This window comes from Pseudophryne corroboree, chromosome 5 (assembly GCF_028390025.1).
Source record: "Pseudophryne corroboree isolate aPseCor3 chromosome 5, aPseCor3.hap2, whole genome shotgun sequence".
In the NCBI taxonomy this organism is placed as follows: Eukaryota; Metazoa; Chordata; class Amphibia; order Anura; family Myobatrachidae; genus Pseudophryne; species Pseudophryne corroboree.
In genome coordinates this window covers 108,161,397-108,183,756 of record NC_086448.1, presented here as the reverse complement: position 1 = coordinate 108,183,756, position 22,360 = coordinate 108,161,397, and the positions used below count along the sequence as shown (strand labels likewise).

Genomic DNA, 22,360 nt, shown 5'->3' with positions numbered 1-22,360 from the left:
AAAGTTCGCACTGCGACTGCGCCAAGTAACTTTACTATGAAGAAAGTATTTTTACTCACGGCTTTTTCTTCGCTCCGGCGATCGTAATGTGATTGACAGGAAATAGGTGTTACTGGGCGGAAACACGGCGTTTCAGGGGCGTGTGGCTGAAAACGCTACAGTTTCCGGAAAAAACGCAGGAGTGGCCGGAGAAACGGTGGGAGTGCCTGGGCGAACGCTGGGTGTGTTTGTGACGTCAACCAGGAACGACAAGCACTGAACTGATCGCACAGGCAGAGTAAGTCTGAAGCTACTCTGAAACTGCTAAGTAGTTAGTAATCGCAATATTGCGCATACATCGGTCGCAATTTTAAGAAGCTAAGATTCACTCCCAGTAGGCGGCGGCTTAGCGTGTGTAACTCTGCTAAATTCGCCTTGCGACCGATCAACTCGGAATGAGGGCCAATAGTATTTACCACAATTATAATCACGTAATACCACCTATGGAGACACAAAATCCAAAGTGTATAGTATAATAATTATTATTATTATAATATGATCCACAGAAATATTACCTCCTCACTGGCAGGAGCATATCTCTGCCTCACTGACAGCAGCACATCCCTGCCTCACTGACAGCGGCACATCCCCGCCTCACTGACAGCGGCACATCCCCGCCTTACAGACAGCAACACGTCCCCGCCTCACTGACAGCAACACGTCCCCGCCTCAGTGACAGGAACACATCCCTGCCTCACTGACAGCGGCACATCCCTGCCTCACTGACAGCGGCACATCCCTGCCTCACTGACAGCAGCACATCCCGCTTCTTAACTCTTCATCCTTTAGTATCTCCACTTCTCTTTTTATTTTTTGCTTCTTCACTCCTATATCTTTTCTTTTAACTCGCTCATACTGTATATTCATAGTATATTAAACCACACGCTGGTCCCTATCCCTCTATATTACACCACCTGCAGGTCCCCATACCTCTATATTACACCACACGCAGGTCTCCATCTCTCGTTATTACACGCAAGCAGGTCCATAAACCTGTATATTAAACAGTTTGCTGGTGCCCGTAACTCTATTTTACACCGTGCGCAGGTCCATATCCCTCAATATCATATTCCACACAGGTAGCCGTCCCTCGTTATCACAGCGTGTACGGGTCCCCATCCCTCAATATCATACAGCATACAGGTCCACATCCCTCAATATCACACTGTGCATGGGTCCCCGTCCCTCAATATCAGACTGCACGTGGGTCCCCGTCTCTCTATATCAGTGATTATCAACCTTTCTTTACTCGCGGCACACAGAACAATATTTTAATATTCCCAAGGCACGCCATCCGTTCTCCACAGAAAAAAAAAAAAAAAAACACACATTGGCCCTCACAGTAAAAAAAAATTCCACAAATACATTGGCCTACACAGAAAAAACAATCACATTGCTCTCCACATCTCCTATATAATAGCCCTATTCTGTGACCTTGTGATTCATTTGCTAACGCTGGGCGGAGTCACAACAGTGGGCGGAGTTATTCAAATGAGTCACAGAGATCTGGCCAAATCTACAGGAGACTAGGAGCAGAAGCAGATAGCATGGGCATTGGGCATGTCACAGGCAGGGGTGCATACCTCCCAGCTTTCTGCAGGAGCTTTCTCCAGGCAGAAGGAGGGAAACACACTCGGCGAAAAGGGTGCGTGGCTTCACGGGAGGGCCCCCGTTTTCGTCAGTGAGGGGGCTTGCCCAGCGCTCTGTGAGCTGCTGGCATGCCCCCAGGGGCTGATTATGAGTCCGGGGGGCACAGGGCACTTGAGACAGGGGAGCCCTATCTCATTGCTGTGCCTGCTGTCGGTTGGGGGCGTGGCCTAATCGCGCCCCGCGCGGCCACGCCCCCTTATGCAAATTCCGATTTTTATTTTTATTTTTTTATGGGATTTTGGCCCCTCAGCTAGAGGTAAATCCAGAGGAGGTGGTCGCTCCCCCTACACACCCGCACAGGGAGAAGAAAGCATTGAGACTGCTGCCTCCCTGCAACACCACAGACCTGCCAATATGCAGCAGCGTGTGCTGACTGTAGCACAATGCTGCCGCTGTTGCTGGCAGGACGGGGGGAGCTTCTGAGCTGGGACAGAGATACTCCAGCCGGGGGGCCCCCTAAAACTGTGGGGCCAACGGTACGTATCCCCTGGCCACCCCCCCCCCTTAATCCGGCTCTGCTGCTGGAACCCCCCCGTAATCCGTACCCCCTGATGCCCCCTCTCCCTCTGTCTCCACTATTCACCGCTGCTCTGCTAAGCAGAACAGCGAGTACAGGAGCTTTCCAACTGCCCCCCCCACCGCCGGACACTGCGACCCGCGGGTGGGACAGCGGGACAGACCCCAAAAAATGGGACTGTCCCGCGAAAATCGGGACATTTGGGAGGTATGGGGGTGTGTGAGGGGTATGTCATACAGACAGACGGGCACCGGCTCACTGTGTGCTTGACCCCCCACATCGGCATACTCAGCAGGGTCTCTCTGGTGCGGAGGAGCGTCACTTTCTGACACACTCCACGCTTCTTAGCTGCAGTTTAGTGGGGCACCTGCCGCTGTGCAGGTTCCATACTGCCTCTGTTATCTCCAGCCCCGGCAACCCCACTGCTAGCTGCAGCGCTGCCACCCGCAGTGGAGTGCGCCCAGCTCATTCACACACTTTAGCTGGCGGGTAGCGCTGCAGAAATCCGAGCTGCTTGCAGGCTCTGACCCACTCCTCCCTCCAGCCGCAGCGTCTCCTGGGAGCTAACCAGTCACTCCCAGTCTCCCCTTACCACAGTGCCCGGAAGCCGCGAGGTCCGCGCCACGTGCATGCTATGACACCCTCCAGCCGCAGCATCTCCTGGGGGCTAACCAGTCATTTCCAGTCTCACCTTACCACAGTGCCCGGCAGCTGCGCGAGGTCTGCGGTGTGTGACTGAGGAGGGGGGGAGGGATGCGGACTGGCAGAGAAAGCAGGACTCCAGCCTGAGAGAGTCAGCCATGCCAAGTCTCCAGCAGCAGCAGATCCCAACAGGTTGGAATGGAACAGCAGCAGCCAGCAGCAGTGACTCCGGTAAGACACATCTGTCTGTCACCACTGTTTTGTCCCTAATACCAATCTCTCCCGTGCCCTGTGTTCTGTCATGTCCCTGTCACCCCTGGCCTTGCCCTGCCACCCTTATTCTGGCCCTTTCACCCTTATCCTGGCCCTTTCACCCTTATCCTGGCCCTGTCACCCTTATGCTGGCCCTGTTACCCCTATCCTGGCCCTGTCACCCCTGTGCTTGCCCTGTCAACCCTATACTGGCCCCGTCACCCCTGTCCTGGTCCTGCCGCCCCTACCCTGGCCCTGTCACCCCTATCCTGTCCCTATCATTTCTGTCCTGGCCCCGTCACCCCTGTCCTGGTACCGTCACCCCTGTCCTGGCCCCGTCAACCCTGTACTGACCCTGTCACCCCTGTCCTGGCCCTGTTACTGCATACCCTCCAACTACCTTTTATGGCATGTACAGTACCCGCAGCGCCTCCAGACCTCTCCCCAATGCACTACACCTCCGCATCTTCCCCTCCACCACATGCGGCACTCCACCCCTCCCCCACATGCTGTGCCTCCAGACCCCCTACACCACCCGTGGCTCCCACTCCTCCACCCCTTCACCACCCACAGCACCTCCAGGCCCCTTCCACCATTCACCCCCCTTATACGTCTCCCCCCACACCTGCCCCCCTCCACCCGCAGCATCTGCAGACACCCTCCTCCATCAGCGGTCCCCCCCCTCACCCATCCCTCCCCCACCAATGGCACCCCCGCACCTGCCCCTCCACCACCTGCAGCACCTCCGGACCTCCTTTCCCATCCGCCGCAACACCCGTACCTGCCCCTACCCTACCCATGGTGCCTGCGGTCCCCTACCCAACCCCCGGCACACCCATCCCACAGCACCTCCGGAACCCTTCACCCATCCACAACATCCCCACACCTGCCCCTCTCCCACCCGTGGCACCCCTGCCCCTCCCCCACCTGCAGTGCCTCCGGACCCCTCCCCCATCTGCATCCCCCACTCCTCTGCCCCTCCCCCACGCGCAGCACCTCCCGAACCTTCCCCATCCGGGCCCCACCCCCACTTCTGCCTCCCCTCCACCCGCAGCATCTACAAACACCATCCGTAGTCCCCCCCGCACCAGCTACATTCTGTACATCGTGCCCTGCAGGTGCTGTTCACGCCGTCGCAAGGGGCTGCGACTCCTTCACCATCGCACACCCTTTCATTGTGCAATATTTAACCACTAACAAAGGAATGCAGGTAATACTCCATATAATACAAATATTAAACCCCAGAAAGGCATGCAAGGGTTAAGGGGGCGTAGCCCCTTGCGACGGTGTGAAGAGCGCCCGTAGGGCGCGATGAAGCACCTAGTAAATCATATTGCTCCCCACATGATGAATTATTCACATTGTTCCCCCCATAAATCCTTATTCTCCCCACATAAATCCTGTTGAAATCTTAATGTTCCCCAAAGGAGAAATAAAATAAATATTAGCCCTAAAAATCAGATGTCCTCCTCCCTATCCCTCAGTGGCGGGAGTGGTTCATAGTGGAGTGCTGTGAATGCTGAGCAGTAGGCGGGCAGGCAGGTGTGGATGTGGGTGGGCAAGGAAAGCTGTGTATGCAGGCGGGTGGGCTGGCTGGGTGGTGAGAAGCAGCGGCCGTGACCTGTGATATCACACTGCCGCGTCTTCAAGGCATAGGTCACGGCTAGAGCACGACTGATCCTCTAAGAGGAGCCCGGGCCGACAGTTCACTCTGAAGGTGCAGGAAGCTGCTCTGGCTCCGCGGCACACCTTTCAACTGGTCGCGGCACACGGCACACTGGTTGAAAAAGCCTGCTCTATATCATATTGCACGTAGGTCGTCGTCCCTCAATATCACATTGTGTGCAGGTCCCCATCCCGCTATATCATATCGCAAGAAGATAGCCGTCCCTCTGTATCATACCGCACGTACCCACTATCTTATATCACAAGCAGGTCCCTGTCCCTTTATCACACCGTCACAGGTCCCCGTCCCTCTATATCATATTGCATGCAGATCGCATTCCCTATATACCACACTGTGTGCAGTTCCCCATCCTCTATATCACACCACACATGGGTCCCCCAGCCCTCTTTATCATAACGCACACAAGTCCCTGTGCCCCCCTTTTCTTTACTATCTTTGCTCTTTGAAGCCTCATCTTTCCCATTAGTTTTTATACTTTATTCTCATTTCTTTCATCTCTCTTTCTTTTCTCTACTGTATCTCACCTTCATTTTTATTCTCTTACACAGAATGAGTATTTCTTTTTTCTCTAACAAACAGTACCTAGATCACCCTTTTACTGTCTAATGTTTCCGTTTCTAAACTCTGCCTGATCGGAGCTCAGCTCTGATCACGGCAGCAAGCCAGTGTAGGGGTGAGTGCCAGCCAGTGTGGGGACAGCCAACCAGGAAGTAGCCCAGAGTCCCGGCGTACCAATCCGCCCCTGGGTGTAGGTGTCCCTGGGTCAGCGCATAGGTGGCTGGGGAGGGTGTATATATGGGTGCAAGGGTCAGCAGGGGTGCCTATGTGGTTGCATGGGTGGCTATATGGGTGCAGAGTTGTGGAAGGGTTGTGTAGAAGAGCCTGTGTGGATGCATAGGTGCCTATATGGCTGCAGAGTGCGTGTAGGGGTGCCTAGGTGGGGGATGGGTGGCTAGCTATATAGGTGCAAAGTTTGGGGGAGGGGTGTGCTTATGTACAGAATGGGAGAGTATCTCTGTCCGGTGGCACACGCATGTCCGTGATGAAGACGCGCCCCATTCTAGTCTCTGTGCACTCCCGGCGTAACTAGGTGGACAGATCGCCTAGTCACGCCGGGAGTGCACGCCTGCGATGGAGCCGCCTCAGATGAGCGTGGCTCCATCTGTAGCAGAAAATTGCAGATGAGTGACAGTTACCTCTGCTCAAGCCACAGATTCTGCATTGTGCCATATTAATAACTAGCAGTTTCTCATTTTCATGCTTGTACATTTAAATGAGTGTTAAAAATGTGGTAAATCTATAAAGATATACATTTGAGACGTCTTAATGTAAGTAAATATTAATCCATAGTTCTTGGCGTTACCCGAGGAGCACCCGTAGCAGATACGGTAAAAAGTGACAGGATTATTTTTGTAATTTATTCAATTCTACACATTGGAGGTGCAATCCAAATTTTGATCCAATTGTCTGTTTGGCCGTTATAGTTCACGTATCAGTAATTGACGTCATTATGTCAACCTCCTTTTCATCCCCTTAGGGGAGGTTTATTACAATTCTGATTACATAGTTTTCCTATTTCCCCCTGCAGAATGCATATATTGTATTTCACCTTCCTAAAATATCAGGAAGTAAGAGAATTGGTGATGAGTCAGTCAGCGAGTGAGGGCTTTTGCATTTATATATATATAAATATAGATAAAAAGGCCAGTAAACCCCTAACCTAAACATTTACCATCCCCAGAATTAGACTGTCTAGGCTGGTTTTCCCTATACAATGGAGACCATGTGCAATTCAGTGCTGTTCAGTTTTGTCTGGTGAAGGGGAGGTACCTGAAACACGTAACATGAACACTTATATGAGGTTTGTCTGGTGAACTAGTGATTTTGTCTTACATGCTTATTACCACTTGGCAAATGTAAAAGATATTTAGTTTATTATGTTCATCTACTGAAAGTGCTTCAGACTGAGACCTCCCTCCTCTGGGTCAGAGCACCAGTGTGATAACATCATTTCATTTTTTTTCAGTTATTTGTATACACAACAGGGAAATGTAATTGTTACCCTGCACAAATTGTGTCTAATAAGGTCCCAGCCACTTCCTGGCTTCCATTATGACATCAATGACACATCATAATGGAGCTGTGGCTGAGGGGTGATGTCATAGACTGTATCACTTTCAGTCTTTTGAAAGGTAGTTGTCGGCGAAAGAAGACGTATCTTCAAGATGCTGTCGTTCAAGTCAATTTTATTGATTATTGTATTTGTTACGGGTGCCAAAGGAGCTTCAGTTCAAACAACTGAAAGTGACTTGGCCCAAGAAAATGGAGAAGCGATGATTTATTATGAAGAGTTTAATCCAACATCAGAAAGCATAGCAGAAACACTGCCAGAAGGACCACCAGGAGAAAGTGACATCAAATACTATTTTGATGAGCTGAAAGAAAACCTGAAGACAGAGAACACCAATTTTCTGATGACTGTCTGTGCAGCGATTGCCATCATCACTATTGCGTTCACTGGCATAGCTCTGGGCATTTTTCTGCTTTATAGACGATATAGATCAAAGTCTGCTTTTTACAAGGGTTCAAATGACATCGATATTGAAGCTGGGCACCCTGAAACACCTGAACCTGCAGGTGAATAGTCTGGCGGGAGAGATGTGCCAGTCACAGAAGTGCGCGGGAATACTTTCACCTTTCCTGAGCCCTTCTGACACCTTGGGAATCTTTAGGCTGGAATTTCACTACTCTGTGTTTCTCCCTGCCACTCTGCTTGGGCCTCCTGCAGTCATCTAGCCTCCTGCTCTCCATCGCTGGGTGATCCCAGCTGCTGTTTGTGGAGGCTACTGCACATTATACATCCCTGTGCAACATTGATCCTCTCCTGGACCTACTGGGAGATACAAAGAGATATCCTACACTTCTCTGCTGTTACCTCTGCAATCTTGAGTTCCAGTTCCAGACAACTCTCTGGACTGTCACGGTAAGGTATTGCTCTTATTGACATTCTGTTCTTCAGCTGCCTTTACCTCTGTCTCCTCCTGATAGCAGTCTCCTGTGCCCTAGCTGACATTTAGTAAATGTGTGACTTTTGTTCCAGCGATTATGAGCGAAAATCTGCGCTTAAGGGCGATTTGTAATGTCACCCAAATCGATTCTTAGTAAATTTCCCACAGGAGAGTGTAGAGGTAGAGCGATATCACCAGCTGGGAGACTGCTGTACAGGGCACTTATAGGGACACACTAGGCTGCTGTATTATAGTAATTTCCATTTCCATATGTATTATCTTTTCTCTAATACTACCACCTTTTTTCTACCTGCACCATGTCACATTTTAGCTGTTTTACCTTCTGTGTAATATTACCATCATTTTTTTCTTTTACCTTGTTTGTCAGTTAGTAACACCTTTTCTACCTTCACCTTTTAACCACCCTTATATTCATTGTATCTTTTACTCTACCCACAGTGTGCCATCATACAGCAACATCACCAGGAATCCATTCTTCCTAATGTGGTGAACTGAGAATGCGGAGTTTACAGCAGAACATCATTTGTGAAAGGGACTATAAACAGACTTTCTAACAACCATTTGAATAGGACAAGGTGTAAGATATGAGGTCTTCCTTTGTCTCAGCCTTTCACAAAAACAAAATAAATAACAATGGTTTACTAAAATGATTTCAAATGTAAAATGAGAGGTATTATCTGGGTACCTGAGTGAGTGCTAAGTGAGGTGTAAGTGTACCTGGGTCAGTGTGAGTGTACCTGAGTGCTAAGTGAGGTATAAGTGTACCTGGGTCAGTGTGAGTGTACCTGAGTGCTAAGTGAGGTATACGTGTACCTGGGTCAGTGTGAGTGTACCTGAGTGCTCACTGATGAGTGAGGTGTAGGCAGGGGTGGATTGGGATGGAAAACCAGCCTGGGAATATTCTGGAAGCAGCCTTTATGGAGGTGGGGTCTTAAAAGGGGGTGGGGTCTGGTCAGGTGGAACTGAGTCTTCTTTGCATCTTTCGCTGCAGTTGGGTCTGCCACTACAAAGCTGTCACCACCGGTTGCACCTTCTTCTAGGTGCAGATCATCCATCTGAGTATGGTCTCCAATGCTAGCAATTCAGCGTCTCTGCACCAAGCCACTTTCAGCAACAAGCCTGCAAAATTCCCATACTGCGCTACACCTGCATCTGATTAGCCAACACCCTGTAACACAACAGGAATGACCAACACATTTTCTATGCACTTCTTTGTGTGTGTTAATCTGTATTACACCTCTGTACGAACACCATCAGGATTTATCTGTCGTGCAACTCCAACAGAAAACATCTCTCTATTGTATGCAATATCGCCACTGGTCAGATACGGAATCAGGCCCATAATGCTGTATACCATGCCATAGTGGTGCTTGCTATATAAATACTACAACAGGGACATGAATATTTATATACTGTATATGTACAAATATATGGGATGTAGTTACTTTGCCGGCAGTCATGATACCGACGCCGAAATCCCGATTGCTGATAATGCCGGGTAAAAGGGGCTATTCCATCCCACTTGTGGATGTCCACGACACCAACAGAGTGGGCATAGAATGTGTGGCGACACAGTGAGCCACCGAGCCCGCAAGGGACTCTTTGCGCTCGCCACACTGCCGACATACTGGCGCATGAGATGCCGCTGATGGTATACTGATGGCCGGCATCCCGGCCACTGGTATATCATACCCAACCCATAGATATAGAGAATAAACCGCACCCGGTTTCTTATAAATAATTGGGTGCAGGGTCATGAGTGAACAAACAGGTCACTTCCTCAGCTCCAAGAATGGCCAATGAGCAAGCAGAGACCAGCACTCCAGATTCTGCATCCAAGTGTATTCACATCATTTACTTGTGGGCAAGCAAATACATCAAGTCATTCTCAATGTATACTTATCAGCAATACAAACTGAGAATCAATATCAAGGCATAGGCCAGGGATGGGGAACCTTCGGTCCTCCAGCTGTGGCTGAACTACACATCCCAGCATGCCCTGCATCAGTTTTAGCATGGCCAAATAGCAAAACTGTAGCAAGTCATGCTGGTATGTGTAGTTCAACAACAGCTGGAGGGCTGAAGGTTCCCCACCCCTGGCATAGGCTATGGCAGACACACACAGCCAGATCCTCTCCCAACAGCTGTTTTGGTGTGCTACCACCTTCTTCAAGGGTCTGCCATACTATGCCCTTTAAAAACATAGCTTAAATATCCCCAAAATTAAAATAAGTGTGCTCACTTGCACCTGAACAACTTCATAAATACGCTGGATTGTTGCGATTCCACTTCCGAGTGGCAAAACCAACAAACCTTTCCCCATGGGGTGGACAGAATGCTCATTCTGCCATCCCGGAAGTGACGCCACGGGACCCACTGAATACATAACAACAAGTACAAAAACATATATTAAAGTGCAAAAAAGCTTCTTTTAAAGTATAAAAAAGCCTGAACTGGCATTGTAGCAGGCACATCATTTGGTGAACAATCTCATAATAGTATTTACCACAATTATAATCACGTAATACCACCTATGGAGACACAAAATCCAAAGTGTATAGTATAATAATTATTATTATTATAATATGATCCACAGAAATATTACCTCCTCACTGGCAGGAGCATATCTCTGCCTCACTGACAGCAGCACATCCCTGCCTCACTGACAGCGGCACATCCCCGCCTCACTGACAGCGGCACATCCCCGCCTTACAGACAGCAACACGTCCCCGCCTCACTGACAGCAACACGTCCCCGCCTCAGTGACAGGAACACATCCCTGCCTCACTGACAGCGGCACATCCCTGCCTCACTGACAGCGGCACATCCCTGCCTCACTGACAGCAGCACATCCCGCTTCTTAACTCTTCATCCTTTAGTATCTCCACTTCTCTTTTTATTTTTTGCTTCTTCACTCCTATATCTTTTCTTTTAACTCGCTCATACTGTATATTCATAGTATATTAAACCACACGCTGGTCCCTATCCCTCTATATTACACCACCTGCAGGTCCCCATACCTCTATATTACACCACACGCAGGTCTCCATCTCTCGTTATTACACGCAAGCAGGTCCATAAACCTGTATATTAAACAGTTTGCTGGTGCCCGTAACTCTATTTTACACCGTGCGCAGGTCCATATCCCTCAATATCATATTCCACACAGGTAGCCGTCCCTCGTTATCACAGCGTGTACGGGTCCCCATCCCTCAATATCATACAGCATACAGGTCCACATCCCTCAATATCACACTGTGCATGGGTCCCCGTCCCTCAATATCAGACTGCACGTGGGTCCCCGTCTCTCTGTATCAGTGATTATCAACCTTTCTTTACTCGCCGCACACAGAACAATATTTTAATATTCCCAAGGCACGCCATCCGTTCTCCACAGAAAAAAACAACAAAAAACACACATTGGCCCTCACAGTAAAAAAAAATTCCACAAATACATTGGCCTACACAGAAAAAACAATCACATTGCTCTCCACATCTCCTATATAATAGCCCTATTCTGTGACCTTGTGATTCATTTGCTAACGCTGGGCGGAGTCACAACAGTGGGCGGAGTTATTCAAATGAGTCACAGAGATCTGGCCAAATCTACAGGAGACTAGGAGCAGAAGCAGATAGCATGGGCATTGGGCATGTCACAGGCAGGGGTGCATATCTCCCAGCTTTCTGCAGGAGCTTTCTCCAGGCAGAAGGAGGGAAACACACTCGGCGAAAAGGGGGCGTGGCTTCACGGGAGGGCCCCCGTTTTCGTCAGTGAGGGGGCTTGCCCAGCGCTCTGTGAGCTGCTGGCATGCCCCCAGGGGCTGATTATGAGTCCGGGGGGCACAGGGCACTTGAGACAGGGGAGCCCTATCTCATTGCTGTGCCTGCTGTGGGTTGGGGGCGTGGCCTAATCGCGGCCCGCGCGGCCACGCCCCCTTATGCAAATTCCGATTTTTATTTTTATTTTTTTATGGGATTTTGGCCCCTCAGCTAGAGGTAAATCCAGAGGAGGTGGTCGCTCCCCCTACACACCCGCACAGGGAGAAGAAAGCATTGAGACTGCTGCCTCCCTGCAACACCACAGACCTGCCAATATGCAGCAGCGTGTGCTGACTGTAGCACAATGCTGCCGCTGTTGCTGGCAGGACGGGGGGAGCTTCTGAGCTGGGACAGAGATACTCCAGCCGGGGGGCCCCCTAAAACTGTGGGGCCAACGGTACGTATCCCCTGGCCACCCCCCCCCCCTTAATCCGGCTCTGCTGCTGGAACCCCCCCGTAATCCGTACCCCCTGATGCCCCCTCTCCCTGTCTCCACTATTCACCGCTGCTCTGCTAAGCAGAACAGCGAGTACAGGAGCTTTCCAACTGCCCCCCCCCCCCCCCCACCGCCGGACACTGCGACCCGCGGGTGGGACAGCGGGACAGACCCCAAAAAATGGGACTGTCCCGCGAAAAACGGGACATTTGGGAGGTATGGGGGTGTGTGAGGGGTATGTCATACAGACAGACGGGCACCGGCTCACTGTGTGCTTGACCCCCCACATCGGCATACTCAGCAGGGTCTCTCTGGTGCGGAGGAGCGTCACTTTCTGACACACTCCACGCTTCTTAGCTGCAGTTTAGTGGGGCACCTGCCGCTGTGCAGGTTCCATACTGCCTCTGTTATCTCCAGCCCCGGCAACCCCACTGCTAGCTGCAGCGCTGCCACCCGCAGTGGAGTGCGCCCAGCTCATTCACACACTTTAGCTGGCGGGTAGCGCTGCAGAAATCCGAGCTGCTTGCAGGCTCTGACCCACTCCTCCCTCCAGCCGCAGCGTCTCCTGGGAGCTAACCAGTCACTCCCAGTCTCCCCTTACCACAGTGCCCGGAAGCCGTGAGGTCCGCGCCACGTGCATGCTATGACACCCTCCAGCCGCAGCATCTCCTGGGGGCTAACCAGTCATTTCCAGTCTCACCTTACCACAGTGCCCGGCAGCTGCGCAAGGTCTGCGGTGTGTGACTGAGGAGGGGGGGAGGGATGCGGACTGGCAGAGAAAGCAGGACTCCAGCCTGAGAGAGTCAGCCATGCCAAGTCTCCAGCAGCAGCAGATCCCAACAGGTTGGAATGGAACAGCAGCAGCCAGCAGCAGTGACTCCGGTAAGACACATCTGTCTGTCACCACTGTTTTGTCCCTAATACCAATCTCTACCGTGCCCTGTGTTCTGTCATGTCCCTGTCACCCCTGGCCTTGCCCTGCCACCCTTATTCTGGCCCTTTCACCCTTATCCTGGCCCTTTCACCCTTATCCTGGCCCTGTCACCCTTATGCTGGCCCTGTTACCCCTGTGCTTGCCCTGTCAACCCTATACTGGCCCCGTCACCCCTGTCCTGGTCCTGCCGCCCCTACCCTGGCCCTGTCACCCCTATCCTGTCCCTATCATTTCTGTCCTGGCCCCGTCACCCCTGTCCTGGCCCCGTCACCCCTGTCCTGGTACCGTCACCCCTGTCCTGGCCCCGTCAACCCTGTACTGACCCTGTCACCCCTGTCCTGGCCCTGTTACTGCATACCCTCCAACTACCTTTTATGGCATGTACAGTACCCGCAGCGCCTCCAGACCTCTCCCCAATGCACTACACCTCCGCATCTTCCCCTCCACCACATGCGGCACTCCACCCCTCCCCCACATGCTGTGCCTCCAGACCCCCTACACCACCCGTGGCTCCCACTCCTCCACCCCTTCACCACCCACAGCACCTCCAGGCCCCTTCCACCATTCACCCCCCTTATACGTCTCCCCCCACACCTGCCCCCCTCCACCCGCAGCATCTGCAGACACCCTCCTCCATCAGCGGTCTCCCCCCTCACCCATCCCTCCCCCACCAATGGCACCCCCGCACCTGCCCCTCCACCACCTGCAGCACCTCCGGACCTCCTTTCCCATCCGCCGCAACACCCGTACCTGCCCCTACCCTACCCATGGTGCCTGCGGTCCCCTACCCAACCCCCGGCACACCCATCCCACAGCACCTCCGGAACCCTTCACCCATCCACAACATCCCCACACCTGCCCCTCTCCCACCCGTGGCACCCCTGCCCCTCCCCCACCTGCAGTGCCTCCGGACCCCTCCCCCATCTGCATCCCCCACTCCTCTGCCCCTCCCCCACGCGCAGCACCTCCCGAACCTTCCCCATCCGGGCCCCACCCCCACTTCTGCCTCCCCTCCACCCACAGCATCTACAAACACCATCCGCAGTCCCCCCCGCACCAGCTACATTCTGTACATCGTGCCCTGCAGGTGCTGTTCACGCCGTCGCAAGGGGCTGCGACTCCTTCACCATCGCACACCCTTTCATTGTGCAATATTTAACCACTAACAAAGGAATGCAGGTAATACTCCATATAATACAAATATTAAACCCCAGAAAGGCATGCAAGGGTTAAGGGGGCGTAGCCCCTTGCGACGGTGTGAAGAGCGCCCGTAGGGCGCGATGAAGCACCTAGTAAATCATATTGCTCCCCACATGATGAATTATTCACATTGTTCCCCCCATAAATCCTTATTCTCCCCACATAAATCCTGTTGAAATCTTAATGTTCCCCAAAGGAGAAATAAAATAAATATTAGCCCCTAAAAATCAGATGTCCTCCTCCCTATCCCTCAGTGGCGGGAGTGGTTCATAGTGGAGTGCTGTGAATGCTGAGCAGTAGGCGGGCAGGCAGGTGTGGATGTGGGTGGGCAAGGAAAGCTGTGTATGCAGGCGGGTGGGCTGGCTGGGTGGTGAGAAGCAGCGGCCGTGACCTGTGATATCACACTGCCGCGTCTTCAAGGCATAGGTCACGGCTAGAGCACGACTGATCCTCTAAGAGGAGCCCGGGCCGACAGTTCACTCTGAAGGTGCAGGAAGCTGCTCTGGCTCCGCGGCACACCTTTCAACTGGTCGCGGCACACTGGTTGAAAAAGCCTGCTCTATATCATATTGCACGTAGGTCGTCGTCCCTCAATATCACATTGTGTGCAGGTCCCCATCCCGCTATATCATATCGCAAGAAGATAGCCGTCCCTCTGTATCATACCGCACGTACCCACTATCTTATATCACAAGCAGGTCCCTGTCCCTTTATCACACCGTCACAGGTCCCCGTCCCTCTATATCATATTGCATGCAGATCGCATTCCCTATATACCACACTGTGTGCAGTTCCCCATCCTCTATATCACACCACACATGGGTCCCCCAGCCCTCTTTATCATAACGCACACAAGTCCCTGTGCCCCCCTTTTCTTTACTATCTTTGCTCTTTGAAGCCTCATCTTTCCCATTAGTTTTTATACTTTATTCTCATTTCTTTCATCTTTCTTTTCTCTACTGTATCTCACCTTCATTTTTATTCTCTTACACAGAATGAGTATTTCTTTTTTCTCTAACAAACAGTACCTAGATCACCTTTTTACTGTCTAATGTTTCCGTTTCTAAACTCTGCCTGATCGGAGCTCAGCTCTGATCACGGCAGCAAGCCAGTGTAGGGGTGAGTGCCAGCCAGTGTGGGGACAGCCAACCAGGAAGTAGCCCAGAGTCCCGGCGTACCAATCCGCCCCTGGGTGTAGGTGTCCCTGGGTCAGCGCATAGGTGGCTGGGGAGGGTGTATATATGGGTGCAAGGGTCAGCAGGGGTGCCTATGTGGTTGCATGGGTGGCTATATGGGTGCAGAGTTGTGGAAGGGTTGTGTAGAAGAGCCTGTGTGGATGCATAGGTGCCTATATGGCTGCAGAGTGCGTGTAGGGGTGCCTAGGTGGGGGATGGGTGGCTAGCTATATAGGTGCAAAGTTTGGGGGAGGGGTGTGCTTATGTACAGAATGGGAGAGTATCTCTGTCGAATACTGTGACAGAGACAAACTGCTGAAGGCCTAAAAACCTTCCATAAGTACTACTGGTTAGTACATGTAATATGCATGCACACATATAGTCAGAATATATCCAGAAAGCCATAGTCTCTAGTATAGGATATAAGCAGCAGAGAATCCATTTTGTTTTTCTCTAAATGATACAGCATATATTCTTTTGTATTTTAGTTGAACTTTAAAACATAGAAAAGAATGTTGAAAACAAATTGTTTGCCAGTTCTAATTGCACGTACGCATTTCCGAAGTCCAGTCTATTTCCAAGAATGCATTACCCCCACACACACATATTGTAGACAATGGAAAAATAGGAATTGGATATTTTAGTAATGTCCAAGAGAAACTTGTGATTCTGACGCAATTACATATTTTTGGTTTGATTATGCCAATGTCCATATATGTCCATTTTATTAGAAAACAAGTGTCATTACGGTAGGCGTGAATAATGAAATGTATAATGAATATATTGAAATGTAACGCCCTGATCTGGGCATTCTAATATTCAAATTTGATAACAGAGGACTGACCTCTGTAACCAAGATGATCTGTATACCAATAAATTTAATTACTTATTTTAAGAAATCTGAATCCTGACTATTTGCTTGCAATAGCACTTTAACTGTAATCAACGAATTAGACAATTTGGGGGCTCGTCGAACGAACTTGAATTGGTCCTTTCATCGACTTCTCACTAAGGGTGGAGACGACACCAATCCTGACATCACTACAACGGGTGCTGGTAAGTATGGAATGTAGCATGCTGATGTGTTGTGCTGCTTTTATACTTACTGGTCAACTGTGTGATGTACTTAATAACTGCATTGCTGATTAGTTGTGCATTGAGTGTGTTTAAGTCGGTTGAAGGACCAAGTAGCCAAGAAAAGTAACTCAGAAAATGTTAATTGACAGATGCTGTTGCATGTAAATAAGAAATAAGAAAAAAAAAAAAAAAAAAAGACCTGGGTTTTTCACTCTTAACTCTGTGAATGAGTGCGTGTATAAGTGCTGTGAACCATCTTCACGAGGTCTGTTTGTGTTTCAATCTGCATTTACAGTATCACGTGCCCTCGTTAACGCTGTAAGTGTTAGATAATAAGAATTTACTTACCGATAATTCTATTTCTCGGAGTCCGTAGTGGATGCTGGGGTTCCTGAAAGGACCATGGGGAATAGCGGCTCCGCAGGAGACAGGGCACAAAAAAGTAAAGCTTTACTAGGTCAGGTGGTGTGCACTGGCTCCTCCCCCTATGACCCTCCTCCAGACTCCAGTTAGGTACTGTGCCCGGACGAGCATACACAATAAGGGAGGCATTTTGAATCCCGGGTAAGACTCATACCAGCCACACCAATCACACCGTACAACTTGTGATCTAAACCCAGTTAACAGTATGACAACAGAAAGGGCCTCTTAAAGATGGCTCCTTAACAATAACCCGAATTAGTTAACAATAACTATGTACAAGTATTGCAGATAATCCGCACTTGGGATGGGCGCCCAGCATCCACTACGGACTCCGAGAAATAGAATTATCGGTAAGTAAATTCTTATTTTCTCTATCGTCCTAAGTGGATGCTGGGGTTCCTGAAAGGACCATGGGGATTATACCAAAGCTCCCAAACGGGCGGGAGAGTGCGGATGACTCTGCAGCACCGAATGAGAGAACTCCAGGTCCTCCTTTGCCAGGGTATCAAATTTGTAAAATTTTACAAACGTGTTCTCCCCCGACCACGTAGCTGCTCGGCAGAGTTGTAATGCCGAGACCCCTCGGGCAGCCGCCCAAGATGAGCCCACCTTCCTTGTGGAGTGGGCTTTTACAGTTTTAGGCTGTGGCAGGCCTGCCACAGAATGTGCAAGTTGAATTGTGTTACAAATCCAACGAGCAATCGACTGCTTAGAAGCAGGTGCGCCCAACTTGTTGGGTGCATACAATATAAACAGCGAGTCAGATTTTCTGACTCCAGCCGTCCTTGCAATGTATATTTTTAAGGCTCTGACAACGTCCAACAACTTGGAGTCCTCCAAGTCGCTAGTGGCCGCAGGCACCACAATAGGTTGGTTCAGATGAAATGCTGATACCACTTTAGGGAGAAAATGCGGACGAGTCCGCAGTTCTGCCCTATCCGAATGGAAGATTAGATAAGGACTTTTTTAAGATAAAGCCGCCAATTCAGATACTCTCCTGGCAGAGGCCAGGGCTAGTAACATAGTCACTTTCAATGTGAGATATTTCAAATCCACCTTTTTCAATGGTTCAAACCAATGGGATTTGAGGAAATCTAAAACTACATTTAGATCCCACGGTGCCACCGGAGGCACCACAGGAGGCTGTATATGCAGTACTCCCTTGACAAAAGTCTGGACCTCAGGGACAGAGGCCAATTCTTTTTGGAAGAATATTGACAGGGCCGAAATTTGAACCTTAATGGATCCCAATTTGAGACCCATAGATAATCCTGATTGCAGGAAATGTAGGAAACGACCCAGTTGGAATTCCTCCGTCGGAACCCTCCGATCCTCGCACCACGCTACATATTTTCGCCAAATGCGGTGATAATGTTTCACGGTGACTTCCTTCCGTGCCTTAATCAAGGTAGGAATGACTTCTTCTGGAATGCCTTTCCCTTTTAGGATCTGGCGTTCAACCGCCATGCCGTCAAACGCAGCCGCGGTAAGTCTTGAAAAAGACAGGGACCCTGCTGTAGCAGGTCCCTTCTCAGAGGTAGAGGCCACGGTTCGTCCGTGAGCATCTCTTGAAGTTCCGGATACCAAGTCCTTCTCGGCCAATCCGGAACCACTAGTATTGTTCTTACTCTTCTTTGCCGTATGATCTTCAATACCTTTGGTATGAGCGGCAGAGGAGGAAACACATACACTGACTGGTACACCCAAGGAGTTACCAGTGCGTCCACAGCTATTGCCTGTGGATCTCTTGACCTGGCGCAATATTTGTCCAGTTTCTTGTTGAGGCGAGACGCCATCATGTCTACAATTGGTCTTTCCCAACGGTCTATTAACATGTTGAAGACTTCTGGATGTAGACCCCACTCTCCCGGATGAAGATCGTGTCTGCTGAGGAAGTCTGCTTCCCAGTTGTCCACGCCCGGGATGAACACTGCTGACAGTGCTATCACGTGATTCTCCGCCCAGCGAAGAATCTTGGCAGCTTCTGCCATTGCACTCCTGCTTCTTGTGCCGCCCTGCCTGTTTACATGGGCGACCGCCGTGATGTTGTCCGACTGAATCAACACCGGCTTTCCTTTCAGGAGAAGTTCCGCCTGGCTTAGAGCATTGTAGATTGCTCTTAGTTCCAGAATGTTTATGTGAAGAGACTTTTCCAGACTCGTCCATACTCCCTGGAAGTTTCTTCCTTGTGTGACTGCTCCCCAGCCTCTCAGGCTGGCGTCCGTGGTCACCAGGATCCAATCCTGAATGCCGAATCTGCGGCCTTCTAATAGGTGAGCCTTCTGCAACCACCACAGAAGTGACACCCTTGTCTTTGGTGACAGGGTTATTCGCAGGTGCATCTGCAGATGCGACCCTGACCATTTGTCCAACAGATCCCTTTGGAATATTCTTGCATGGAATCTGCCGAATGGAATTGCTTCGTAAGAAGCCACCATTTTTCCCAGGACTCTTGTGCATTGATGTACTGACACTTTTCCTGGTTTTAGGAGGTTCCTGACCAGATCGGATAACTCCTTGGCTTTTTCCTCTGGAAGGAAAACCTTTTTCTGAACCGTGTCCAGAATCATTCCTAGGAACAGCAGACGAGTTGTCGGGATTAAATGGGATTTTGGAATATTCAGAATCCACCCGTGTTGTCTTAGCACCTCTTGAGATAGTGCTAAAGCTGTCTCCAGCTGTTCTCTGGACCTTGCCCTTATTAGGAGATCGTCCAAGTATGGGATAACTAATACGCCTTTTCTTCGAAGAAGAATCATCATCTCGGCCATTACCTTGGTAAAGACCCGAGGCGCCGTGGACAATCCGAACGGCAGCGTCTGAAACTGATAGTGACAGTTTTGAACAATGAACCTGAGGTACCCCTGGTGTGCGGGGTAAATCGGAACGTGTAGATACGCATCCTTGATGTCCAAGGATACCATAAAGTCCCCTTCTTCCAGGTTCGCTATCACTGCTCTGAGTGACTCCATCTTGAACTTGAACTTTTTTATGTAGAGGTTCAAGGACTTCAGATTTAGAATAGGCCTTACCGAGCCATCCGGCTTCGGTACCACAAATAGAGTGGAATAATACCCCTTTCCTTGTTGTAATAGGGGTACTTTGACTATCACCTGCTGAGCGTACAGCTTGTGAATGGCTTCCAACACCCTCTCCCTTTCGGAAGAGACGGTTGGTAAGGCAGACTTCAGGAAACGATGAGGAGGATCCGTCTCTAATTCCAACCTGTACCCCTGAGATATTATCTGCAGGATCCAGGGGTCTACCTGCGAGTGAGCCCACTGCGCGCTGTAATTTTTGAGACGGCCCCCCACTGTCCCCGAGTCCGCTTGAGAGGCCCCAGCGTCATGCTGAGGTTTTTGCAGGAGCCGGGGAGGGCTTCTGTTCCTGGGAAGGAGCTGCCTGTTGGTGTCTCTTCCCTCTTCCTCTGCCTCGTGGCAGGTACGACAAGCCCTTTGCTCTCTTATTTTTGTAGGAGCGAAAAGGCTGCGGTTGAAAGGTCGGTGCCTTTCTCTGTTGGGGAGTGACTTGAGGTAAAAAAGTGGATTTCCCGGCAGTAGCCGTGGCCACCAAGTCTGATAGACCAACTCCAAATAACTCCTCCCCTTTATACGGCAAAACCTCCATGTGACGTTTTGAATCCGCATCGCCTGTCCACTGTCGTGTCCATAAGGCTCTTCTGGCTGAAATGGACATAGCACTCACCCGAGATGCCAGTGTGCAAATATCCCTCTGTGCATCACGCATATAGATAAATGCATCCTTTATTTGTTCTAACGACAGTAAAACATTGTCCCTATCTAGGGTATCAATATTTTCAATCAGGGATTCTGACCAAACTACTCCAGCACTGCACATCCAGGCAGTTGCTATAGCTGGTCGTAGTATAACACCTGCATGTGTGTATATATTCTTTTGAATAACTTCCATCTTTCTATCTGATGGATCCTTAAGTGCGGCCGTCTCAGGAGAGGGTAACGCCACTTGTTTGGATAAGCGTGTGAGCGCCTTGTCCACCTTAGGGGGTGTTTCCCAGCGCGCCCTAACCTCTGGCGGGAAAGGGTATAATGCCAATAACTTTTTTGAAATTATCAACTTTTTATCAGGAGCAACCCACGCTTCATCACACACGTCATTTAATTCTTCTGATTCAGGAAAAACTGTTTGTAGTTTTTTCACACCATACATAATACCCTGTTTTACGGTATCTGTAGTATCAGCTAAATGTAACGTCTCCTTCATTGCCAAGATCATATAACGTGTGGCCCTACTGGAAAATACGTTTGAATTTCTACCGTCGTCACTGGAATCAGTGCCCGTGTCTGGGTCTGTGTCGACCGACTGAGGCAAAGGGCGTTTTACAGCCCCTGACGGTGTTTGAGGCGCCTGGACAGGCATTAATTGATTGTCCGGCCGCCTCATGTCCTCAACTGACTGTTTAAGGGAAGATAAACCATCACGTAATTCCACAAATAAAGGCATCCATTCTGGTGTCGACCCCCTGGGGGGTGACATCTGCATATTTGGCAATTGCTCCGCCTCCACACCAATATCGTCCTCATACATGTCGACACCACGTACCGACACACACCGCAAACTCACAGGGAATGCTCTAATGAAGACAGGACCCACTAGCCCTTTTGGGGAGACAGAGGGAGAGTCTGCCAGCACACACCACAAAGCGCTATATATACAAGGGATATCCTTATATTAAGTGCTCCCTTATAGCTGCTTTAATATATATATATATAGCCATTAATGTGCCCCCCCTCTCTGTTTTACCCTGTTTCTGTAGTGCAGTGCAGGGGAGAGACCTGGGAGCCGTTCTGACCAGCGGAGCTGTGACAGAAAATGGCGCCGTGTGCTGAGGAGATAGGCCCCGCCCCTTTTTCGGCGGGTTCTTCTCCCGCTATTTTTCCAGTCAGGCAGGGGTTAAATATCTCCATATAGCCCCTATGGGCTATATGTGAGGTATTTTTAGCCTTGTATAAGGTTTATATTTGCCTCTCAGAGCGCCCCCCCCCAGCGCTCTGCACCCTCAGTGACTGCCCAGTGAAGTGTGCTGAGAGGAAAATGGCGCACAGCTGCAGTGCTGTGCGCTACCTTATGAAGACTGAGGAGTCTTCAGCCGCCGGTTTCCGGACCTCTTCACGCTTCAGCATCTGCAAGGGGGTCGGCGGCGCGGCTCCGGGACCGGACTCCACGGCTGGGCCTGTGTTCGATCCCTCTGAAGCTAATGGTGTCCAGTAGCCAAGCAGCAAATCCACTCTGCATGCAGGTGAGTTTACTACTTTCCCCCTAAGTCCCACGTTGCAGTGATCCTGTTGCCAGCAGGACTCACTGTAAAGAAAAAAACCTAAACTAAACTTTCTCTAAGCAGCTCTTTAGGAGAGCCACCTAGATTGCACCCTTCTCGTTCGGGCACAAAATCTAACTGGAGTCTGGAGGAGGGTCATAGGGGGAGGAGCCAGTGCACACCA

At 50.3% G+C, this 22,360-nt stretch overlaps 1 protein-coding gene across 1 annotated transcript in view; it reads right to left on the bottom strand.

Moving 5' to 3' along the window:
• MALRD1 (MAM and LDL receptor class A domain containing 1) overlaps positions 1-22,360 on the bottom strand; it is a 1,363,691-nt gene that overhangs the window by 411,695 nt on the left and 929,636 nt on the right. The window lies entirely within an intron of this gene.